Raw genomic sequence first — 23,196 nt, forward strand, 5'->3', positions numbered from 1 at the left:
AGGCGGTAAATGTGGGCGGGCAGAGAGGGCCTGCCTCTCAATCCATCTGACCAATCGCTGCTCCTATGGCTCCGCCCCCCTCCGATGATTTTTGCATCACTGGCTCCAAAAATCCAAGATGTCAACCAGGAAGTAGCAAAACCCTGGCTTCATTTTCTCAGTGCAGAAACCAACGGGTGACGTCACGGTGGCTACATCCATCTTTTATACACATCTTTTATACCCTGCCTTCGGTGTAAGTACCACTCGTTGAAGTACCAACACTTGTCGGAGCACACAGAGAAACGCTAAAATATCACAAAGTAGAGTGCATACTGCCGGCCTGTTGTGTTTCCGCGTAGGTGTCTCAGCGTGCCAGAGAGGACCAGTGCCAGCCGGGACGGAACAAGATGAGTGAAGGAGTGTAGCGACACTCCACCAGCGTAGCCTTAGGCCTTGATGTCTTGTACTCCCCCGTGCTGGCAGCTTTGCTTATGTGACACCTGGAAAGATGTTCTTTTTGTTTATGTATATATTGTACATGTATTTACACTTCATTCAGTTGATCAAGCAGAAGCTCCCAGTTATTTGGCTCAAACATAATTACACTGTCCAGTAGGGGGCAGTACAAAGCGGTGTGTATAGTGAGATTACTGCCAGGTAGAAGAAGTCATGTTCTTTTTTGTGTTGTCATTGCCGTGGGTGTGAGATGTTGGAGCGCGAAAAGTGAAGTGTGCGTGTGCCCGCTGTTGCACCGACAGCTTGTTTGTGTTACCAGTCCTGCCGGTGAAGTAATAAAAGTGAGCTCGTGTTTCTACACCATACTGTCGTGGTCTGAGTGGTGTAACACTTAGTGTTCACAGGTGACCTGGTGCGTGTGACCAAGGACCCCCCACCGACCTGGATCGGTGTGGAGGAGAGGCACATTAAGCACTTTGGACTTGCTGCTCTGGCGGTGCCTTTTAAATATTTTTTAGAACATTTTTAGCCCACTTGTTTTTAGCCCACTTGTTTTTATTGGACTTTTAGAGTAATTATTTTTATTTGTGGGGATTTTATATTTATATCTTTTTAACTTTTTGTAATAAATATTTTTAACCAGACCTGCTCCTGTCCTCCATGGCAACAGTGTGCTCTCACCCGGTCATTTCCATTTCAACAATAATATTTCTTCTGGTCAAACTGACCATTTTTGACATTCATCAATAGTCTCCACCATTACATACCCTTACATACACACATGCATTCCTGTCTTCTGTTGAGGGCACAAGGTGACTAGTAGTCTGAGATGTCAGTGCAGGCGTCTTAGATTATGAAGGCTGCTGACTGCTCATAACGAAAGACTGATTAACAGTGAACTGAGTAGCACCATACAATATTGCATGACTAAAATCGTTCAGAATAGTAATTCTGAACATCTGATTTTAATGAGATTTTCTTGAAGGCATCAGCATGGCATGGGATTGTAATTGTTATCTGCCCCAAAGACTTGTTAACAAGTCCATATGCTATGAACAAAATTAGCAGCGGATGTTGTGGCTGAGCATTTCTGCCTTGAAACTTACATAACATATCGATGACTGCCCCGAAGACGCAAATAAGATTTTCAGGAATTTATATTTAAGGAGCCGAAGCAAGCAATCCTGTTAACTTGAGGGTTGAGGATTTTCATGTCATTATTGTTCTTCAGAATTGGTTTACAGTTCTGACTTATAGGGCTGAACTATTCAGATATCACACCTTGCCATTGTGTAAAGTAGTTTTATAGTGATTGAGCAGAGTCATAAATGAGTTGGTGTGCTGGAGTTGCAGCAAACAATGGAGAGATAAGAGGAGGGGCAGCCAGAACCCTCATAAATGTGCAAACAACAATAAGAAGTTATGTCTTTTAAAAGAGAAGCATTATTTTTACATTGAACACTTCTAAATATGTAACTTTGATACAGACACATTTTATGGGGGTTTAAATAATGACTAAAGAAGGATTTTAACCTAAAGTACATTGGTAATACACTTATATTCATTAACCATCTAAGTCACACTAAAAAAAAAAGAAAATTCTGATCTGATAAAGATTAACCTCAGCACACACACAGTAAAGAGTAAGCAAGTGGCTTTTTTTTTTCTTTTTAAAGAATGTTATGTTTCAGCACTACATCGCAAACTAGCTGTAATTCCTGAACAGGTGCTGACAATTTTTTGATAAAGGTAGTGATTTAACTGTTACTACACCAGCTTGAGCATTTTCTGGCTTGTGTGCGATGTCCTTTGCATGACTCTGTTCCAAGCATGCACTCCTCCAATATGCTTAACACACAGTGTTATTTCCTTAAAGTCACAGATCTCTTTTCGTGCCTTTAAGTGGAAGTTACACTACAAATGCACTCATATCCAGCAAACGACAACAAAAAATAGCAACAGGATATCTACCCAATCAGGTAATTGTAAAAGTTAAATGACAGTATTAAGTGTTGTTCACAGTGGCATCAGCTGCACACGCACGCTCGCATGCACACATCAGATTCCAAAATACTGATGTGACACTGCATTTAACACAACCCCCTGTTAGTCTGATGAAAGTGTCACTCTTGCTGTTAATACAGCTTGGTGCTGGTAAACACACATCCTCCATCATTCCTGTCAGTGTTTCAGTCTTCTTTAGGATTGGCTTCATTCCTTTTGTTGTATTAAAAAAAAAAAAAAAAAAAAAGTTGAATCTATTATAAAGGCATGCTTAAGATTTGAAAAGAGAGAGAGAAAAAAAGTATTTCAATATACATGCATTTTACACAGATTTAATATCAAAACTCACGACACTGTAATTAGATAGGATTAATGCTCATTCTGTATAACTGAACTGTATATAGTTTACAACCAGTGCCAGTGCAGAAGGGATGCTGATATAAAACATTGTAAAGTAAAGCTGTGGAGGTCAGGGTAGTGGACTGGGCATTTTTTTATTTTCATCTCTGACATTTGATGGCCAGATTTGTGTCCAACCTCGAGCAAATGTCACGGGGGGGGGACATCGGGGAACCCAGGTGCAGACACAGATCAGGCAGACAGATTGGTTAAGTGCAAAAGGATTTAATCAAACGGAAGCAAAACTGAAAACTAATACAAAAAGTGCAAACTAAACAGAGTGGAAAACAGAATGAGACAAACCAGACCGAACTCGACAAAAGGATGAAACTACACAAACCAGGGAAAACTACAAACTACGAACAGAGGGGAAAAACCTAATGAATACAAAGATAAAAAAAAACTAATCTACTCAAACAAACAGGAATACTCACAACAGGGGACAAAAACAAAGTGGGCAGACAGGCTCAGGGAATCCAGGGTGTGAAAGCGGTGGCAGGAGAAAGCTGGATACGTGAATGCGGGCGAGAGACGGAGCAGAGACTGACAGAAACAAGCAGGGGGAATGGCTATGATCCGGCAGAGTGTGGTGGAATGAACAGAGTCTTTATAGGAGCAGTGGTGATCGTGTGCAGGTTAGTCCGGAGATGCAGCTGAGGGTGATTGTCCTGTTTAGAGCCAAGATGTGCCGATTTTTTTTTCTGTACTATGCAGGTTTTCGTTGCACAAACTTATAAAAATATCTCAATCTTACTGTAGCTGATTCTCAAGGATGTTGTAGAAAAGCAGAAAAAAAGGGTACAAAATATGAACATTCAAAATATTGGCAATAATGTAATGTAATGTAGTTGAAATCATGTAGACATGCAGCCAGCCAGTAAATACTATAGTCCCCATCTGGGAAAACCCTGAAATCTGCTAATGTGGAGAATAGACCATCTGCTTTATTTGATGTTACATTTGTGATTATTTCCTCTTTTTTTTTTTTTTGTTGCTTCAATTCTACATTTTGAGTTGTGCCTACAGTACACTGCTCTCAAGTGTGACTTTAAAAGAGTAAAGAATGACCTTGAGCTTCAAAACCTTCAATATTTGTGAAGTGTGTGTAGGGATTTCATCGGTGTGAATAGATGGATCAACAAAACCCTAGACTTCTAATATATTGCATTGAACTCTGGTGTCCATTCCCGAACCTTAACCATGTGCTTATTATCGTAACTATGGTAACTAAAACCCCCTTTTTGTATTACAGCAAATCTCTAACTTTACTTAAGTAGGTCAACCAAACTGTGATCTTTCCTAAACACAACCAAACATTACCCGTAGTGTCACATCAAAAATAAGTATTTTCCAGTTTTGAACACACATGAGGTGGCTCTGCTGATATTGTCAAGGGATCAGATCATGAAACACTTCTATGTGTTATTCTAGAGGCCATGTTTAATTTTGATAACTTGTTGAAGATTTCAGTTACTTCTTGGCCTGAACGTCAGTTCTGGGGTGGTGAACAAATCCCGGGTTGGAGGAAATTTGTTGCCTCAAAGTTTGAGGGTTTAAGTATCTCGGGATTTTGTTTCCAAGTGTTGGCAAAATGGAGTTTGATATGAACAGACGGATTTGTGTAGTGTCAGCATAATGCAGGTGTTGTACTGGACCATCATCATAATGAGACAAAGAGCTTCATTTACCAATTGGTGTATGTTCCAACCCGGATCAATTGTCTTGGTGATAAGAAAGAATGAGATTGCATGACTAATACATTAAATTCCTCTGAGGGTGGCTGGGCTCAGCCTTAGAGATAGGATGAGGAGCTCAGACATCCAGATGGAGCTCTGTGTAGAGTCATTGCTTCTTCATGTCAAAAGGAGATAACTGAGGTGGTTCAGGTACCTGATTAAGATGTGTTGTGGGCAATTTCTTTTGGAGGATTTTTTGGGCATGTCAAACTGGGAGGAGATCCTAAGGCAGACCCAGAACTGGCTGGAGGGCTTACATATCTCATCTGTCCGAGGAACATTTAGCGTCTTGCCTATCCCAAACGTGCATTCCGCAAAACTTACGGATTAAATGATCCTGAAGAAATGCTCTCTCATCTTGCCTGTACTACTGTGTATGTACAGCAAAATGACAATAAACTTGATTTGATTTGAACACATTTGGATCCCCTAGGAGGACCTGGAGAGTGTTGCTGGGAGGGATACATCTGGAGTGCCCTGCTACCACAACCATGGATGTATTTCAGTTACCGGAGGTCTGTTCAACCGTATTGTGTTCATTGTGCCTTGCTTAGGAGATATAAAGATTGCACCAAACCTAGAAAATGCCTTACAATCGCAAACCATAATAAATATGTTACATGGAGGAGACAATCACAGAGGAGTCAAAGTTACAACTTGAATAAATGATTCATGTGTTTCAGTTTTTCTCATATCTCTCATTAGTTCCTCATCCAATCGAAACACTGTTATGTACCCAGAGAGAACAGATACTGGGGTATAAAACTACTGACTGGGTCTATAGGGAAACAAGATTTGTTCATAATCACAACGACAGTCCTTGCAGATATGCTCAGCAACACTTTGTCTTGGTTATATCTGACAGCATCATGTTGTCAAATTCCATCCATCCATTATCTATACACTGCTTAATCTTCACTAGGGGGGGCTGGAGCCTATCCCAGCCGACTTAGGGCGAAGGCAGGGGACACCCTGGACAGGTCGCCAGTCTATCACAGGACTACACTTGGAAACAGACAACCAAGCACACTCACATTCACACCTACGGACAATTTAGAATGACCGATTAACCACAACATGTGTTTTTGACTGTGTGGGAGGAAGCCGGAGAACCCGGAGAGAACCCACGCTGCACGGGGAGAACATGCAAACTCCACGCAGAAAGACTCCGATGCCCGAACCGGGACGCGTACCGGCAACCTTCTTGCTGCGAGGCAACAGTGCTAACCAACTGCGCCACCTTGCAGCCCCAATTTCAACAACTTTTCATAGAAAACAACATTCCCTGAACTAAACATTATGGATAGCACGTATCTCAAGCTCCTATTAGAAACAACTGAACGCTAGTAAATGCGCACCAGCTGTTTAGTTAAAAGCATCTATGGATCTTCATATCATCCCATCAACCTTTCTATTTGAGTAAAGCTTCAACATTCTGCCTTCATTGTATGGCACAACCCTCTGATGGTTGACATTCACCCACATTTGTCTGTTTTGAATGAAGACACACCTTCAGTGAATAGATAAAGCTAAGGTAATAGGTAATACTCACTTTGTTAATGTCAGCAAAATCTTATGAAAATGTAACCCTGAAAAGTTGTGTGGCTCACATCTCTAGGTGGTGAGTCAGTTGGGTTACAATTACTTTATGTTGGTGTTATGTTTTACTATCTTCCATGCTAATAAATCACCACAACGGCAGGACAGTTCAGCAGCTTTATTGGAAGGCCAGATCAACATAATAAACAAGCACAAAGCATCAAAATCAGCAGTATGAAAACACATCATGTTATAAACTCTCTGTACTTAAGTGGTTGACAAATCCTGCGTCCAGAGTGGGACACAACAGGAATTGGCAACTGGGGAAGCAGGTGGGGCCACACTGGGCTGGGAAACAGTGGGAGAAGGGGGAGGAGAGGGTGGTGCACTCTGAGGAGCTGTCTCAACTGCAGGTGCTGAAGTAGATTGACCAGTCCGTGTTGGCGCATATGGAGGAGTAGGTGGGCGAAAAGGCAAAGCCTCTGACAAAGCAGTAACAGGAAGGGCTGCTGAGGGGGTATTGTGCAGTCAAGGTGAAAATGCCTCTTTCAGGATATTGTGCAAAGTCCCTTTGTAACATTTGAGTCTGTTATGGTGTACAATCCATGTCCGTGAATGTGCTTTCCTAGAATCTGTAATCTCATAGGTACCATTGGGATGTCCATATTTTGTCATGCACTTCAAAATAACAAATGGCCCTTTCCATCTTGGAGCCAGTTTGTTCATTTTCTGAGCTGGGTCATCCAGTAGGACAAGGTCGTATGGGTGAAAAACAACCTTCTTGTCATATTGTGACTTTTGATGCAACATACTAAGTGCTGAGTTGTGAACCGCACCTGCAAATGTACGTGTCAGGTGTGAAGTAAGGTAAGTAGCATAAGCTGCAGGTGTACCTGGTGTAGGTGAGGTCACTGTTGGACTACAGTTCAATATAACGTCCAGTGGCAAGTTAGGTTCCCTGCCGTGTAAGGGAAAAATGGGGAAAACCCTGTGCTTGAATGTACACTAGAGTTATATACAAGTTTCACTTGGGGAAGAAACTGATCCCATTCACCCCCAGTTTGTGCTATGTATTTAGCCAGTTGGTCTTTCAGAGTCCTGTTCAGCCTCTCTACCATGCCATCTGACTGTGCATGGTATGGAGTGGTGCATGTTTTGGTTATCCCCAGCAACTGGCATAGATGTTTGACAAGGTCCAGTTCGGTCTTCCCTGGTGTGTGTGAATCAACTTGGGCACACCATGTTGTCTGACATAGTCCTCAAAAATGATTTTTGCTACTGCAGTGGCATGTTGGTCTTTCACTGGAAACAGGTTTGCATAACATGTGAAATAGTCTGTAATGACCAACGTAGCTCCTCACACGTTGTATGTCTGGATCTACAGCCTGGGCCTGCTCCAATTCACTCCCCTCTGGACTCAACTCCACAGCTGCACACTCCAGGTCTGGCCTACTCGAACGAGCTGTAAGGACTGGAAATCTGGAGAGGACGTCAGCATTGACATTGCTTTTACCTGATTGATACTTAATGTTGTAGTTGAAGGATGGGAGTTGGGCGACCCAACGTTGCTCAACGGCTCCAAGTCTTGCCGTCTGTAGGTGAGCTAGAGGGTTATTGTCAGTACACACAGTAAATTGCGCTCCTGTCAAATAACCCTTGAACTTCTCTGTTATAGCCCATTTAAGCACCAACAGTTCCAATTTAAATGAGCTATAATTAGCACCATTTCTTTCGGAGGGTGTAAGCTCTGGCTCGCATAGGCTATGACGCGTTCTCTTCCTTCTTGTACCTGAGCAAGAACAGCCCCAAGTCCATGGTAACTCGCACAACAAATGGTTGGTCAAAATTGACATAAGCAAAAAATGGGTGCTTGTGTCAAAGCAGTCTTTAGTGCATCGAATGAGGCTTGGCATTCAGGAGTCCATTGTATTTTATGCGCTTGGGACTTTTTATCAGCAGGGATGCCAACTAATAAAGAGTTCATGGGCCGAGCGATTTTCACAAAGCTGGACACAAATCTCCTGTAATAGCCTGCTAATCCCAAAAATGCTCTTACTTGCTTAATTGTGGATGGTACCGGCCAATCTAGCACAGAGTTAACTTTTTCAGGGTCAGGCCTTACACCTCAACAGTCAACTACATGTCCCAGAAATTTGACCTCAGACTGCAGGAGCTTGCACTTGTCAGGACGCAGTTTTAGCCCATGTTGCCACAACCAGTTGAAAACCTCATCCGGGTGCTGTAGGTGAGAGGAAAAGTCAGATGAATAGATAATTATGTCATCCAAATACACAAGCAATGATTCGGCAATTTGACCACTAAGGCTCCGTTGCATGAGTCGTTGAAATGTTGCAGGGGCGTTACAAAGCCCAAATGGCATGCGCTCAAACTCGAACAGTCCTATTGGGGTGATGAAAGCAGTTTTTTCCTGGTCTTGTGGATGCATCTCAACCTGCCAGTAGCCACTGGCTAGGTCGAGTGTGGAAAACTACTCTGCTCGGCTCAAACTGGTCAAAGTCTCCTCTACCCTTGGCAGCGGGAATGAGCATACCTATTGCCCTGAGATGTAACAGGTAACTCAGTGATATCAGTGGCAATTTTCTGAAAGGGTCTGTCTGCATGGATAGGCTGAAACGGAGCACGTTCATGAGGTATAGAAGAACCTTGTTTTTGACAAGGGAGGCATTCAGCACAAAAAAGTGTGCACATCACGAGTAATGGAAGGCCAGTAACAGATACGTCTACCTCTCTGAAATGTGTGTTCTGCATTCAAATGCCCATTTAACTGATTACCATGTAAGGCAGTTAAGGCTGTGGGAACAAGTACTTTTGGCAGAACAACTTGGAAGTTCACAGGTGAGTGGGGACTCTGTTTAGTCTTTCTACAGAGAATCCCATGTCTAATCGTAAGGTTGGGATATTTACGCCACAGTTTTCTCAATGAACGGGAGGAATTCCTCAGTTTACCAATAGGGGGCCTGCTTGCACTGTCTTTTACCCAGGAAATGACTGCACTAAGACACTCATCATTCTGTTGCTGTTGTTTTAAGTGATCAGAGTCAATAGACAGTGTACTGCCAATATCCTGAGTTAGATTATCATCTGTGTCAGTGTCCGCAGCAGTATGTGTGTCAGTGACAGCCACAGTAACACACTGCTCAGTTTTGTCAATATTGTCTGTACGGGACGCCTGGTCAGGGCGTCAGCGTTGGCATGCTGTTTACCTTCCCGATGTGTGATGGTGTAGTCATAGACGTCCAGTTCAAGGATCCATCTATTGCATCTACCTCGTTGTCGTTGTCCACTGGGGTTTTCTTCAGACTCAGTAGGGGCTTGTGATCTGAGATCACAACGAACGAACTGCCTGAAAGAAAGTGTTAAAAATGTCTCACAGACCAAACAACTGCAAACAGTTCACGACCAAAAGTTGACCATTTCTTTTCTGAGGGACTTAGGGTGTGGCAATAACATGTTCTTTATTGTCCTGTCTCTGGGCTAATACTGACCCAATGACCTCTAGTGACGCATCCGTGTATAGCAAGAAAGGTTGGGAAAAGATAGGATGTGTGACGACTCGTGCTCAGTGACAGTGCGGGTGGACCCAAACGAAAAGGGAGACGGGGAGAAGGGTTAAAGGAAACAGGATTTTATTGAAGGAGGGTGGTGGAGTGAAGTCTTTGGGGTCGTGATGTGAGGAAGGGGGGTCCCGAGGGTGGTGCACGAAGAGCCGGTGCCTGAGAGTGCCTTGGTCCGTGGGGGTTTTCCGGTGCAGAGAGGGAGCCGTGACGAAGGAAACCGGGGTGGTGCGCAGGGGTCCGGTGCTCAGGGTTCGGTGCTCGTGGGGGGGTGCTCTCGTGATGGATACCCCGGTGAAGGTGTCCGTGGTCGTGAACTCCCATGGGTGACAAACGCTGGAGTGCTTGGAGGTGTGCCGAATGCTGGAGCCGAGGGAGCTGGAGACAGGCAGAGAAACACATACCATAAACTCGAGTCTAGAGAACGACAGAAGTGCTGGAAATGCTCAGCGCGTGTAGCAGCTCGTGGCCTGACTGTACCCCGAGGTAGGTATCACAATCCTCTGGCGTCGGTCTTCTGTGAGACGCCAGTATTTAAGCCGGGCACAGCTGATGAGCCGATGGGCCACAGCTGCCAGCGATCTCCCCTGATCGGCTCCGCCCAGCCTGCAGTGAACAGAGACACACCCACAAAAACACAGAGACAGACAAAAACCCAAAAACCCAGTGAACAAAGTCTAAGATCCTCACAGGATGTGCGACAAATGGTGGGTTAGTAAGAGCGTATTTTAATGACTGAAAAGCATCCTCACACTCAACTGTCCATCTAAAAGTAGCACCTTTGTGAGTTAGTGAGTGGAGTGGAGCAGCAATGATAGAAAAGGTTTTGACAAACTCATGATAGTCGGAGCACAATGTGGCGAACTCTTTTACTTCTGTGACAGTCCTGGGAGTTGGCCACTTGCGTACCTTTTCCAGGTTCTTCATATCTGGCTGGAGTCCATGGCTGGAGACAACGTGTCCAAGAAAAGTCACTTCAGTTTGGGCCAGGTGACATTTCTTTGCTTTTAGTTTAAGACCAGCTGATATGAACCGGTCAAAAACTTCCCCAAGGGTCATGAGGTGGTCACTGAAGGTTTGGCTAAAGACTAGCACATCATCTAAATAGATTAGTCTTTCTAATGCAAGCCATGAAGGACTAATTAATTAGTTAATTAGTCTCTGGAAAGTCGGGGGAGCGTTCATCAGTCCCATGGGCATAACTTTGAACTGATAAAGACTGCTCCCAGTGTTGAACGCTGTCTTCTCTCTGTCCTGTGGCTCGAGCTCAACCTGCCACTATCCACTTGACAAGTCCATGGTGCTGAACCAACAGGAGCCTGACAGGCTGTCAAGTGCCTCTGTTGGACGTGGGAGGGGGTATGAGTCTTTGATAGTGGTTGCATTTAGCTTTAACCAATGCAGAATTGGTAGGTACCATCCTTCTTGCGTACCAAAACAAACGGGGAGGAAACATCTTCGATGATGTCCTGTTCCAGGAGCTGTTGGACTTGCCTGTTGATCTCCGCTCAGATGTTTGGGGAGGCCCAGTACATTCTCTGCTTGATTGGGGGATTGTCCCCAGTCCTGATACTGTGCTTAACTAGGTCTGTTCATCCATAGTCATGGTCATGTGCACTAAACACATCACAGTAAGATAAAAGTAAAGCCTGGAGCTTTTGTCTCTGATCAGTTGTTAAAGCAGAGTCATTTAGATTAACATCTGGCAACAATTGTTGTGTAGAAGACTCAATGTGGGTGGCAACTGCATCTACATTCATCTCAACTAAACAGTACTCATCATCAGTATCCTGGCCTAGGGGATAAAAATCACCTAGTTTCGTGTCACTGGGTACGTATAAGTCAGAGGTAGTTGAATTCATAACTTTAACATAGGTAAAACCTGCCTAAACTGGAGCAATAGTATGTGCGGCTAGTAAGTCGTGGGAACTGGGTGGTCCTGGATCGATAATACCAGTATAGTCCACATCAAAGTCAGGCACACCAATGGGGGGTTGTACTTGAGCTAGAACTGTTATTTGTAACATGGCAGGCACTAAGAGAGGGATCACAGTAATGGCATTGCAGCTTAAAGGGACTGTCTCTGTAGTGCACAAAAGTGGAACACTGACATGGTTACCAACTTTGAGGACACCTCTTTCAGATCTAAGACAGCAAAATGTGCAAGTAAGAAGTCCCAGCCTCATATGACAGACTGTGTAACATTCCTGACTACTTGAACTGTGTGTGTAAACATCTCACTGCCAAGCCTCACATTCATAGAGTGCCTAGTTTGTCTAAATAGTCGCCAGTCACAGCTCGAGGTACAACTTGAGGTCACTGTAGTGTTTCCGTTCTCAGAGAGGGGATGGACAATCTAAAGGCTTCACTAATCAGAGAGATGTCTGAGCCAGAATCTATGTACGCTTTTTGTAGCAACATTTTCAATTAAAGCTGCAAGCTGTCGGGTCCTCGGTCCGCGCTGTGACCTCATACCCGTCTGACTGTTCTTCAAGTTAAACCTGCTTTAAGTTGAAGGAGCCATGTTTCTGTCTCTGCTCAGCCTGTCAGTGAGTGACAGGAGCAGCTGCACTGAGCTGTGATGATGTCATCGTTCTGCATGGCCCTGGCTGAGAGAGCTGAGAGTTTTACTCACTTTCTCTCTCCCATACTGCCACAATTTTCACCAAATGTGTGTAAAAACATCCTATTTTTTGTGGGAAATCTTGCTAGGAAGCCCTCAGTGTCATTTTTAAAGCTGTAGGACCTTTAGTTTTTTCCATAGACTGTACAAAAGATGGATGCAGCTACCGTGACGTCACCCGTTGGTTTCTGCACTGAGAAAATGAAGCCAGGGTTTTGAAGATTTTTAAAAAATTCAGTATTCATTTATTTTCAGATTGGCCACCTGATCTCTGGACTTGACCATGAAAACTAATAAAAAAAAAAAAATCCTGAGCTGGAGGAGTGCGGTATTTGGTGATCTGTGATCACTTCTTTTCCAATTCATTTCTATGGGAGCCAGGGCTTTTTGGAGCCAGGACTAGCGGACGTAGTGATACTGCAGGTTTTTAACACTTCCAGGTTGGCTTCATTTTTCAGGGCCGGTTGCTACGTCCATCTTTTATACAGTCTATGGTTTTTTCTGTAGATGACCAAATGTCACAGCATGTCGACACATGCCCCCATACGCAACCATATAAAGTTTGAGCCGAAGCTGCGACAGCTCATCAACTTTAACGGCTCGCCATTTGAAAACCGGTTGAGAAATGCCAAATCCCTTCAGAACTTTTGTACATCAAGGCCTTCTCTGTCTCCTGTGCTATTTTCAAGCTGTGTCAGACAAGATAAGTTTTTCCCAAAAGGATGTTTTCACTTGTTTTTTTAACTTTGAAAGGCAAATTGCGGACTTCCTGTTTGAGATAGGTCAGGGGTGTCAGTGCGAGATTTGTGGGTCTCATTGAGACGAACGTTTTGGTGTTGGTTTGATCTCTGTGCGACATTCCTACTGGCCGCTAGGGCCGTTTTACTGTGTTTTTTGTAACTAGGTGGCGCTAGAGAGGTTTTTTATATTTTTTTTCATTTTATCAAAATTTTTGCCGATTCTTGAGGTGCGTGCCAATTTTGGTGAGTTTTTGAGCGTGTTTAGGGGGTCAAATTAAGGGTTTTATGTGCGTCAAGCAAATAATAATAAGAAAGAAAGAAACACTACAGGAACAATAGGGTCCTCGGACCCTAATAATGGTCAATACATTTTGTGTGAATGCCCTATGCTTGGATTGCTGTACTGATTTGGTCTGGACCTCTTCACTAGAAGCAGACACTTGGCCCTCAGACCTGCTACCATTCGTTTTCCTGTTTGTAGTGGTCTTTCCTAAAGGTCATATGCTGATCTCTGTCAAATAAATAAATGATGCCATGTCTGCTACATTATATTTCACGACACTGTATGCGTCTTTGAAATGGACAAGTGTTACGGCCCCTGGTGTTTGTGTCGTCTCGAGTTGTGGCAGATCCCTTCTGACCTCTGTATAGGGAGAGGAGTGGCATGAACGCTGGTGTAGCTGGCCGGAGAGCCTGCTCCTGCCCAAGCTGCCAGCCACTGCAGCTGATTAACCTGGAGCTCCAGACCTGCACTCCAGCCCCTGTTCTCCCCGCCTGCTGTTCCTGATGAGACCACCACCCAGTACCTTCTGCCCTCAACCAATCCAATTGCAGCAATTGACACACCTGGATTATAAATCTACAACCAATCTCACAGTCAGGACAGCTGGGATTTAATGTGAACAGTTCGCCCTGGTGCCTCTTGTGTCTTGTGTCGTGTTTTGTGTGGTAAATCATAACTTCTGTTGGCAGCTGCTTGCTTAGTGTGGGAATGACACAAGTCTTGGTGAAGACTATAATAAGGGTCCGAGGACCCCTTCTAGAAGGGCAAGGACCCTATTGTTCCTGCTTCGTTTCTTTCTTTCTTCTTATTGTTCTCCCAACGAACGCGAAAACCTTTATTAGACCCCCTAAACACGCTCAAAAACTCACCAAAATTGACATGCACGTCCAAATCGGCGAAAAATTTGATAAAATGAAAAAAAAATCACTCAAAATTGGCTCTCTAGCGCCCCCTAGATACAATAAACACACTTAAATGGCCCTAGCGCCCAGTAGGAATGTCGTACAAAGATCAAACCAACACCAAAACGTTCGTCTCAATGAGACCCATAAATCTCGCACTGACACCCCTGACCTATCTCAAACAGGAAGTCGGCAATTTGCCTTTCAATGTAAAAAAATGAGTGAAAACATCTTTTGGGAAAAAATTATCCTGTCTGACATTGAAAATGGTATCAACTTGAAAATCCCACAGGAGACAGACAAAGCCTTGATGTACAAAAGCTCTGAAGGGATTTGGCTTTTCTCAAACGGTTTTCGAATGGCGAGCCGCTAAATTTGATGATCTGTCGCAGCCTCGGCTCATACTAGGTTGGCTGTCTATGGGACATATGCAGACATGCTGTGACATTTGGTCATCTACACAAAAAACTAAAGGTCCTACAGCTTTAAAAATGACACTGAGGGCTTCCTAACAAGATTTACCACAAAAAATGTGTTATTTTTACACATATTTGATGAAAATTGTGGCTGTATGGGAGAGAGAAAGTGAGTAAAACTCTCAGCCAGGGGCATGAAAAACGCTGAGTCATCATGACGTCATCACAGCTCAGTGCAACTGCTCATGTGACTCACTGACAGTCTGAGGCTGAGCAGAGACAGAAAAATGGCTTCAACTTAAAGCCGGTTTAATTTGAAGCATGGTCAGACGGGCATGAGGTTCCAACGTGGACCGAGGACCCGACAAACGCTGCTTGCAGCTTTAATTTTTATTCATCTCTTAATATTGTTTCGGTGTGGAACAGGTACTCAAAGCATTTCACTGCGCATTATATTGTGTATGACTGTCTTTGTGACCAATAAAGACCTTGAATCCTTGAATCCTTCTTTGTATTATCACACTTTTTTTGTGTTCCTTTTGTTACTGAGCAATAAATTGCTGTACCGCCACCAATTACATTTGATTAATGTTACACCCAGGTGACCCTGGTGTCTGGATCTATATGTCTGAGTAGTTTAAGACCTACTAGTTTGTAGTTGAATTCTTTGACTGTTGACTGTTGTTCGACTGCATTCTATATGGCGCACCAAGTGTAAATGGAAGCAGTGGCAGTTTATTGTTTGCTCACTTACAATTAGAAATATGACACTGGAATACCATCAGACATGTGTAGCTTCACTAAAAAGCATCTCAATTAAGAAAATTTCTGGTATTGTTCATTTAGACGTACAGTACATGTCACTGATCAGCAGTAACTAGTCTTCAATTGGGCGCAGCAAATACCATCAAATCACAACACTGGCATTGTACAATGTTAACATGCACACTGTGTCTAATTAATTCTTAAAATAATCAGCTCTGAGATATTTTTTGGGCTGTAATGTTCTAGTAATATTCTTGGCAGCTGGTTCAGTGTCAGTAAGGAGTACTCTAGTGACAACCCACATATTGATATTTGCTGTTCTGTGGTTTTTGCCTCCCACGGATCAAACAAAATTCACTGTGCACAAAATAAAAGGGTAACTTTTATTACACGGGACTAATACTGACTTCATATTTTTCACTGCATATTAAAATTTCAAAGCCCAACATGGAAATACTTCAATGAAATGATGAATTCTTTATCTGTAAGAGTTTCTTTTTATTTCTATTGTATGCACAGTACCTGTTCTATTTAGTGCAACACACTGCTGAGTGTTACTGTTCAGAAAAGGTCATTATTTGAGGAGCTGCCATTAGTGGAGCCTATTCAAGCTCATGCTATCAGTGGCTTATAAGTATATTAGGGGTTGGGTGGGAGAAATGGGGGAGTTGGTACTTGCTTAGATACTGGGCCAGCGTCTTTCAGCAGTGCGAGGCGCCAAGGCTGATAATGAAAGGCAGTGACAAACCTAAAGGTTCCAAATCAATTTACAGACTTGGGCACATCTAGGAAAGGGCAGTAAAAAGGCAAATGGGGCTATTAATGTGGCTGTCTGTGTGAATGAGAATGGGCCATGAGTTAGCTCTACTTGACAGTTTTCTGACACTCAAGAAAAAGAGATTCCTGGTCACACGTGAGATTTTTCACATTGAGATATTTTAAAGCTTGAGTAACACTCTGTGTCACATGTTGTTGTTACACAATCTGGAACTTTTTTGCATTTGCAGAATTTTGACAATGTCTTTAACTGTTGAGGTCTGGAGAAGTAAACAGTGAGTAAAGTGAATGTGAGAAATGGTAACAGTATGATGTAGTAGAATCCATTTTCGTCTTCAGAGCCACACAGTCCACTTTAGAAAGATGGAGACATGAGTCTGACACAGAACTTTTACTATGAGGACTGGGGTTTATGTCCTGTGTGAGATCGGTATTTTGTTTTCACTTGCTGTGTGATTAGGTTTAGGTCTCAACACTGCCTTGTTAGGCTTCAGATTTTCATGGTTTCAGTTAGAATGCAACCCTGGCATAACATATTTGAACCCATTTTCTGGGTTGCCAGGTGATGATTTCCTTTCCATGAGAGGTATTTAACTGTTGTAGAGCTGAATCCTGTGGGTGGCTGTCCAGATCAACAAGAATATGGATGAGTGAGTCAATAACAGCATTAATTTGGAGCGATAGCTTGCTGACTTTTCAGGACCATAATGCATCAATTTGTAGCTGTCCATGTGAGGTCTCCTGTCGTGGTCTTCTTTGGGACTATGGTGGGGGTGGCAGGGGGGGAGTAATAGTAATTGCTAGACGGGTGATAAATGGGTTCACCTGTGAGTCCACTTGACATGTATCTGTTGTTCATTCCTTCTCCTCTGTTTGGTTATAGGGACCATATTTTGGTCTGAAGTCATGCTGCTTTCTTGTTGGAGGCTTGGTCGATCTGGATTATCCGGAGTCCTATGTAGCAGCCAGGTGGGACCAGACACGGCAGGCTTCTTTTAAAGTACCATTACAGTGATGTGAGTGACATATGATTGGTTGGCTGAAAAGGAGCAACTGTAAAGCAAATAAATAAATGCAAAAATTATGATTATTAAATACATTTTTTATGATGCACCACAAGCACACACAATCCAGGAGGAAATATGTTTCCCTCCGAGCAGAATTGAGACTGCAGTCGAGGTGTATAGAAACAAAGTTTGTGGGAGACACGCACTCATATTGTTAATAATATTCCTTCAGTTTATATATAGCTGCATTAAGAATCCACTTTATGCTGAACTCAGCCAAACAGGCAGGAAATTTAAAAATGTAGTCAAACACCTTCAGTTTTCATTTACTTTAACATTGAAAATGTACTGTTATTCTTTTATTCATACATATGTAGATCCTTGGGCATATTTTCTAATATCTTCCAGTTCTGTGTACAACTTTAAAACCATACTGCAGTCGACAACAGTGATATTACTGCACACATATACATGGCACAATGTGTAATAATAAGTAGCTACTGTAATGAATCGATGTATTATTTGCAGGAAGACGTGTCACCCAGCAGGTATAACATGTAAACAATTTATAGACAAATGAGAGGTGAAAATGTTGAACTCTTATCACTTATAAATTCTTACAATTCTTAGAATGTGGAAACCAAGAAAGATCCACGGACCTCACATTTAAAGAGAGCACAGTGAAATTCAGTAATTACTAGTTCAGCTATCTTCTGTTTGCAATCAAATGTCAAAGTGTGCTGCAGAGTGGAAAATGTTATTTAATTTTTTTCCCCTTCCAGATCGTCAGCTCAATTGCCTAGAACCAAGATGGAAAAGAATAAAGTAGAAATCATCTCTCTGCAGCCTCATTTTTCTGGTTTCTAAATATTGCCCTTGAACTATATTATTGCTTTTAACTTGTGAGGTTAGAATTATAAAAATTCTCCTCAGCCACAGAGGCTTTTCACAAATTCTGCAAAGTCAGACATTTATGTGCTATGAGACATGAATAAGAAGTAGGGAAAATAAAATTAACTATGGTTTTTAATAAATCTGACAGGGAGAGCATTTCTGGGTACATTTGCATTTCCAGCTGTGCCAAAGTCTTTTCACTAAGACCTTAAAACAACACAGACAGGGAGTATTAGGTGAAAGTTTTTTGTGAAATGTAGTTTGTTTTTAGCTTTGCGAACACTGAGATTTTAGTCAAAGATCAACAACAAAGCAGTCTAAAATGGAGGGCATCTTTAAGTGCCTGTCTTGCTTCTGCAAAAGCTGGACATATAAATCCTTTAAGAAACTTTTAAAAACAGTCGCTCTTACAGCTCGAAGACCATTCTATCATTTTATTTTGGCCAAGTGTGATTTATAGCTCAGCGCCATACTGCCAGTCACTTGCATTGTTTGCACAACGAAGCACAACCTGCAACGAAACCTAAATTCATGCATTTGTGCAGGTCTTTGTTGCACTATCAGGCATGCCATCATCATCTGGAGCAGTTTCATCAGCATCTTATCTCCTATACAAACCTATATGGATGAGGCTTCTAATGCAGCTGGGGGTGGAAATATCGATTGGCCTCACAATTGTTCTTACCATTGTTCACCAGTTAATGTCTTTCTCTCACAAATTAAGGCCGTCAGACAGTTATGCTTTAAACAACTAGCCACTGATGATACACTTCAGTGTTCTGTAATCTCTCACAGCCAGTCTAAGTTTATATTTTTCCTCAGAAGGTTATATTTGACATTTTGACAGTTTGACATATGCAGCTGTCTAAGATGTTGAAAATTAAAATTACACCATGCAGAGAGACGCATGCACGGCTCATTTAATCATTTTGAAAATAAAAGTCAGAAAAATGATTTGCCTGTCCACTGGGTGAAATGTACCAAAAATACATTTTTCGTGCCTTAAGCATGTTTGTATGGGATTGGAACACTGTGAATTTCAGAAAATCCAGCCTTCATCACAAATTTATATGTGCTGTTGTTGATATAAGGTGATGAATGATTGTAAAGGTATTATTGAACTCATAGTGTGTCATATTGCGTTATTAGTTGTGCTGATGGGTGGAAGCTCTTTTATGGTCATTAATGTATCAAAGCAGTGCTAATTGTATTGGTGTTGAACCTTGGTGGTGTGAGCAAACTCATGAGGAATTGGTGAGGAAACCTCCTCCTGAAGTATGCCTGTTGGGGTTCTAGTCTTGAACCTTTATTCTGGTAGTTGTATTTCCTGTGTGTGCTTTGGCTGTGTTGTGCTTTGCATTTTCAGGCTGGGCGGGCCGTGGCCGAGGAGGACTCGCTCACACCTCCACTGCACCTGTCCCTCATCCCAATCAGCGGTGCTTTAAAGCCAGCTTCTTCCCGTGATGCAGCGTCAGAGGATTGACTCCCCTATGAGCGGTAGATCGGCCACGCTTCGTCTTGAGTTCTCGTGCTTGTTGTTTGTTTGTTTGTTTATGCTTACCTTGTCGTTTCGTCATCCCCTTCAGAGCCTCCTCAGTCTGACGTCCCCCCAGCCAAGCCGTTATGAGTCAACCACCAGCAGCAGCCCTTCGGTTCTCCCCCCACTGGATTCACGCGCCACAAGCACCGTCTCCCTGGAACACGGATTCCCCCACCTCACACTGGAGCACACCTTGGGAGTCCCCGGAAACCCTCTCACCTCCCCCCACAAAGACCACCGCGCACCTGCACTCCCCCCTCCTGCTTCCTTGGTGTCCTCATTCCTGCTCCGAATAAAACCCTCTTTATTATTGACACTGTCTCCCTCGTCGCATTCTGGGTCCACTTCCTACAAATTAGAAGCTCACTCCTAACAGTGCCAAAAGTAATAAAAAACAGTGTTTGTTTCAAAATAATTAGAGTTCCCAATAAAGAAACAAAATGTTAAAATACAAAACAGGTGGAAAATCAATCTGAAAAAATGCATAAAGAATAATTTTGTATACTTGTCTGTGATTCACACATAATGAAATTGTCCTGTTGTAAACTGCACAACACAGATTTATCTGACTCATATCTTCAGCATATTGCATTTACCCTGAGATAAATGAAGAACATCTCACAAAAGAGACTGTTTGTTCTGAGGCAAGACTCAAATAAAAGAAAGAATTGAAATATACTCTTCAGCTGTGAAGCCATAGGCTTCAGACCACTGAGGCTCAGCCAGAGCCTGTTGAAGCCTAAAGAGGCAAGCTAGCGTTCCTCCTTTTACTGTAATAACCAGCTGTTGTTGATTGAACCACAGTGCCGGGAGGGGTGCGAAGGCAGATGCTCTGGTGACACAGAAAACGGCGAACAACGTCTGCCAGCATCAGCATTAGTGCAAATGTATGCGCTGACACACGGCTTCACACACATGCACCTCTCAGCTGGGACAATAATTGTTCACCAGATCAAATGGATGTGGAACATTACAACTGAGGCTCATCAAAAGCACCACTTGTCATTTACAGAGTAGCACACGGACACTTGCTCATCACTGAAAGATACAGTGATGAGTGAGTGATCTGGAGAGGTTTTTTTTTTTTTTTTTTTAATTTTGATTGTAAGCTGCTTGATTTGAATGAGTGGAAACAGCTGTATTTGGACTATTTAAATGACTGTAGGATTTCAAGTAAGCTGAGTCATCTCATACACTCTACAGCTTTGACACAGATATGATAAAGGACAATAAAACTGAGGAGAAAACTAAAATCAAACACTGTGACCCTTTACACACTATTACGACCCAGCTGTATAGGGTCAACTAGCAGGAATAAAAAACAACTGTTCTTGGTTTAGAATGTATTGCTTAGTGATATAATTAACAAAAGAAAAGGTGATAGTACGACAGAGAAAACAGGGCTGGTGAATTTTGCTAAATTAAAGAACCAAATTTTATATTTCACAGTTATAAAACTAGCGAAAACAAAATAACAAATCTTAACTCTCTAGCCAAACTTCAAGACAAATAGCAACATCCATGTGACTAATAAAAGTAATTAAGAAATGAGTGAAAAAAAAGTGCCTCAGACCAAGTAGCCATTTCTAAACGGCTACAGTAAACACAGTAAACAAAGGACAACAAGCAAGCAACAAGCAACAAGCAACAGTAACACAGCTGCCGACAGAAGCTACATTTTAACACAAAGAAAAAGCGATGCAGCAAAGTGAGCTGCTCACATTAAATCCCAGCCGCCCTGACCGTTAGGTTGGCTGCAGATTAGGTCAACCATGGTAATTGCTGCAGTCTGGTTGGAGGAGGACAAGGGCAGGTGGACCAATCAGCCAGATCAGGAGGCGGGGAGAAGGACGAGGGCTGGAGAGCAGGTCAGGAGCTTCAGGCCAGTCATCCCTGATGACAGGTGGAGTCTGGAGTGAGCTGTAATCAAGTCCATGCAAACCACCTCTCCACACAGAGGCCACAAAGGATCTGCCACACACACACACACACACACACACACATATAGATATATATATACCATGGTTAGTTCGGCGGGATAAATCACTATTATATTATGCCGCTCTTCGGGGCGTCACCGTAGCAACGCGCAAATCAGTTGGCTCAGCTGTGTCATCACATATGAATGAGAGAAACGCGATAAAACATGGATTTCAAGATTAATTTGAATATATCTGGCTGAAACAAAATGTTTGAAGAATGGGAAGAGGAGGAGAGCAAACAAGAACAGCAAATGCAACGACACAAAGATTTATACCACGGTCAGTGAGAATTCTATGACTAACTGGCATGCATTATTTGCATAAAATAGTCCCAAAAACTTTTTGAGCAAGTTCTATTAATTAAATAAATATTTTGTGTGTTTGCTCTCTGTGTGGGACCATGGTATAAGCGGATTAAACAGCGTGGAGACGTGCATTATATGGTTTTAATGCACGGCTCCTTGTTGTTTAATCCTTACATATAGACCCTTGTGTGTGTGTGTGTGTGTGTGTATACACACACACACACACACACACACACACACACACACACACACAAGGGTCTCTTTAACTACCCTGGAAAGAATGGCACTCAGATGAAGGTTAACACTCACCAAGCTTTGATCATAAGTGAATTACACAGGTCAGACCATGATCAGATAAATCCTGGAGCCTCACAGTTGGGGGGCTGTGAGCTGAGCTGCACTGAATATATCAAGTGTGTTGTTTTCTTACAAGACAGTTGTCGGGTTAGACTCTGCCATTGTGAGCTGCTGAATGACTGAAAATTCTCTTTGATTTTGTGGTAATCCTGTTGGACTGTTAGATCAAAGATCAGTTACAGAGAGCACATTGTAATTGGTGCCACGCACATTAAATTTCAACTAGCTGGTAAGTTCAATTAAGAAGATGGAAATAAAGAAGGCAGCAGTGCAATAATGATGTAACAGTTTTACTTTTTCAGGCTTGTAGTTCTCACAGTGATCACCTGCAGGGTTTTGTCCCATAGTAAGTGTGGCCACTTACAAAAAAGCTGCTTCATAGCGGTCAAGAACAGAAGAGGCTATATGATGAATTTCATGCTGGACAGGTAGGGAATAATCAACTTGTGAAATTTAATCTGAATAACCAATACTAATCATTTTCCAGTAGTAGTTGTAGACTTGGGTGTTCATTCTCAGTGGGAGTGGTACTACATTAACAAATCTTTCACATCTAACATCAGAAGAAACATCTAATACAACTTTAGGGGACAACTTACAGCACTTGGTTGTCATTGACATGTGTATGGTAGCATTAGCCTCTTTGGTTAGGACAGAACATCAAGACTTGTATATAATCTTTGGTCACTTGCACAAAGACTAACACATTTATTTCCCACTTTACTGGTTTGTCTGATCAAAACATGGTGTGAAACCTTTGCAGCACTGAAATTGCATGACCTGTGAGCTGCAAGGGCTGCAAGGTGGTTCAGTGGTTAGCACCGTAGCCTCGCAGTCAGAAGGTTGCCGGTTCGCGTCTCGGTGAGGACACCCGGGATCTTTCTGTGTGGAATTTGTATGTTCTCCCTGTGCAG

General features: G+C 42.7%; 1 long non-coding RNA gene across 1 annotated transcript; it reads left to right on the top strand.

Moving 5' to 3' along the window:
* The first annotated feature begins 651 nt into the window (after window positions 1-651).
* On the top strand, window positions 652-20,893 carry LOC103357230 (uncharacterized). Its single transcript, XR_520187.1, has 4 exons — window positions 652-832; window positions 15,206-15,217; window positions 19,227-19,229; window positions 20,882-20,893. It is a non-coding gene; the product is annotated as an uncharacterized LOC103357230 (long non-coding RNA).
* Window positions 20,894-23,196: the final 2,303 nt, after the last annotated feature.

This window comes from Stegastes partitus, unplaced genomic scaffold (assembly GCF_000690725.1).
Source record: "Stegastes partitus isolate 25-593 unplaced genomic scaffold, Stegastes_partitus-1.0.2 Scaffold241, whole genome shotgun sequence".
NCBI lineage: Eukaryota > Metazoa > Chordata > Actinopteri > Pomacentridae > Stegastes > Stegastes partitus.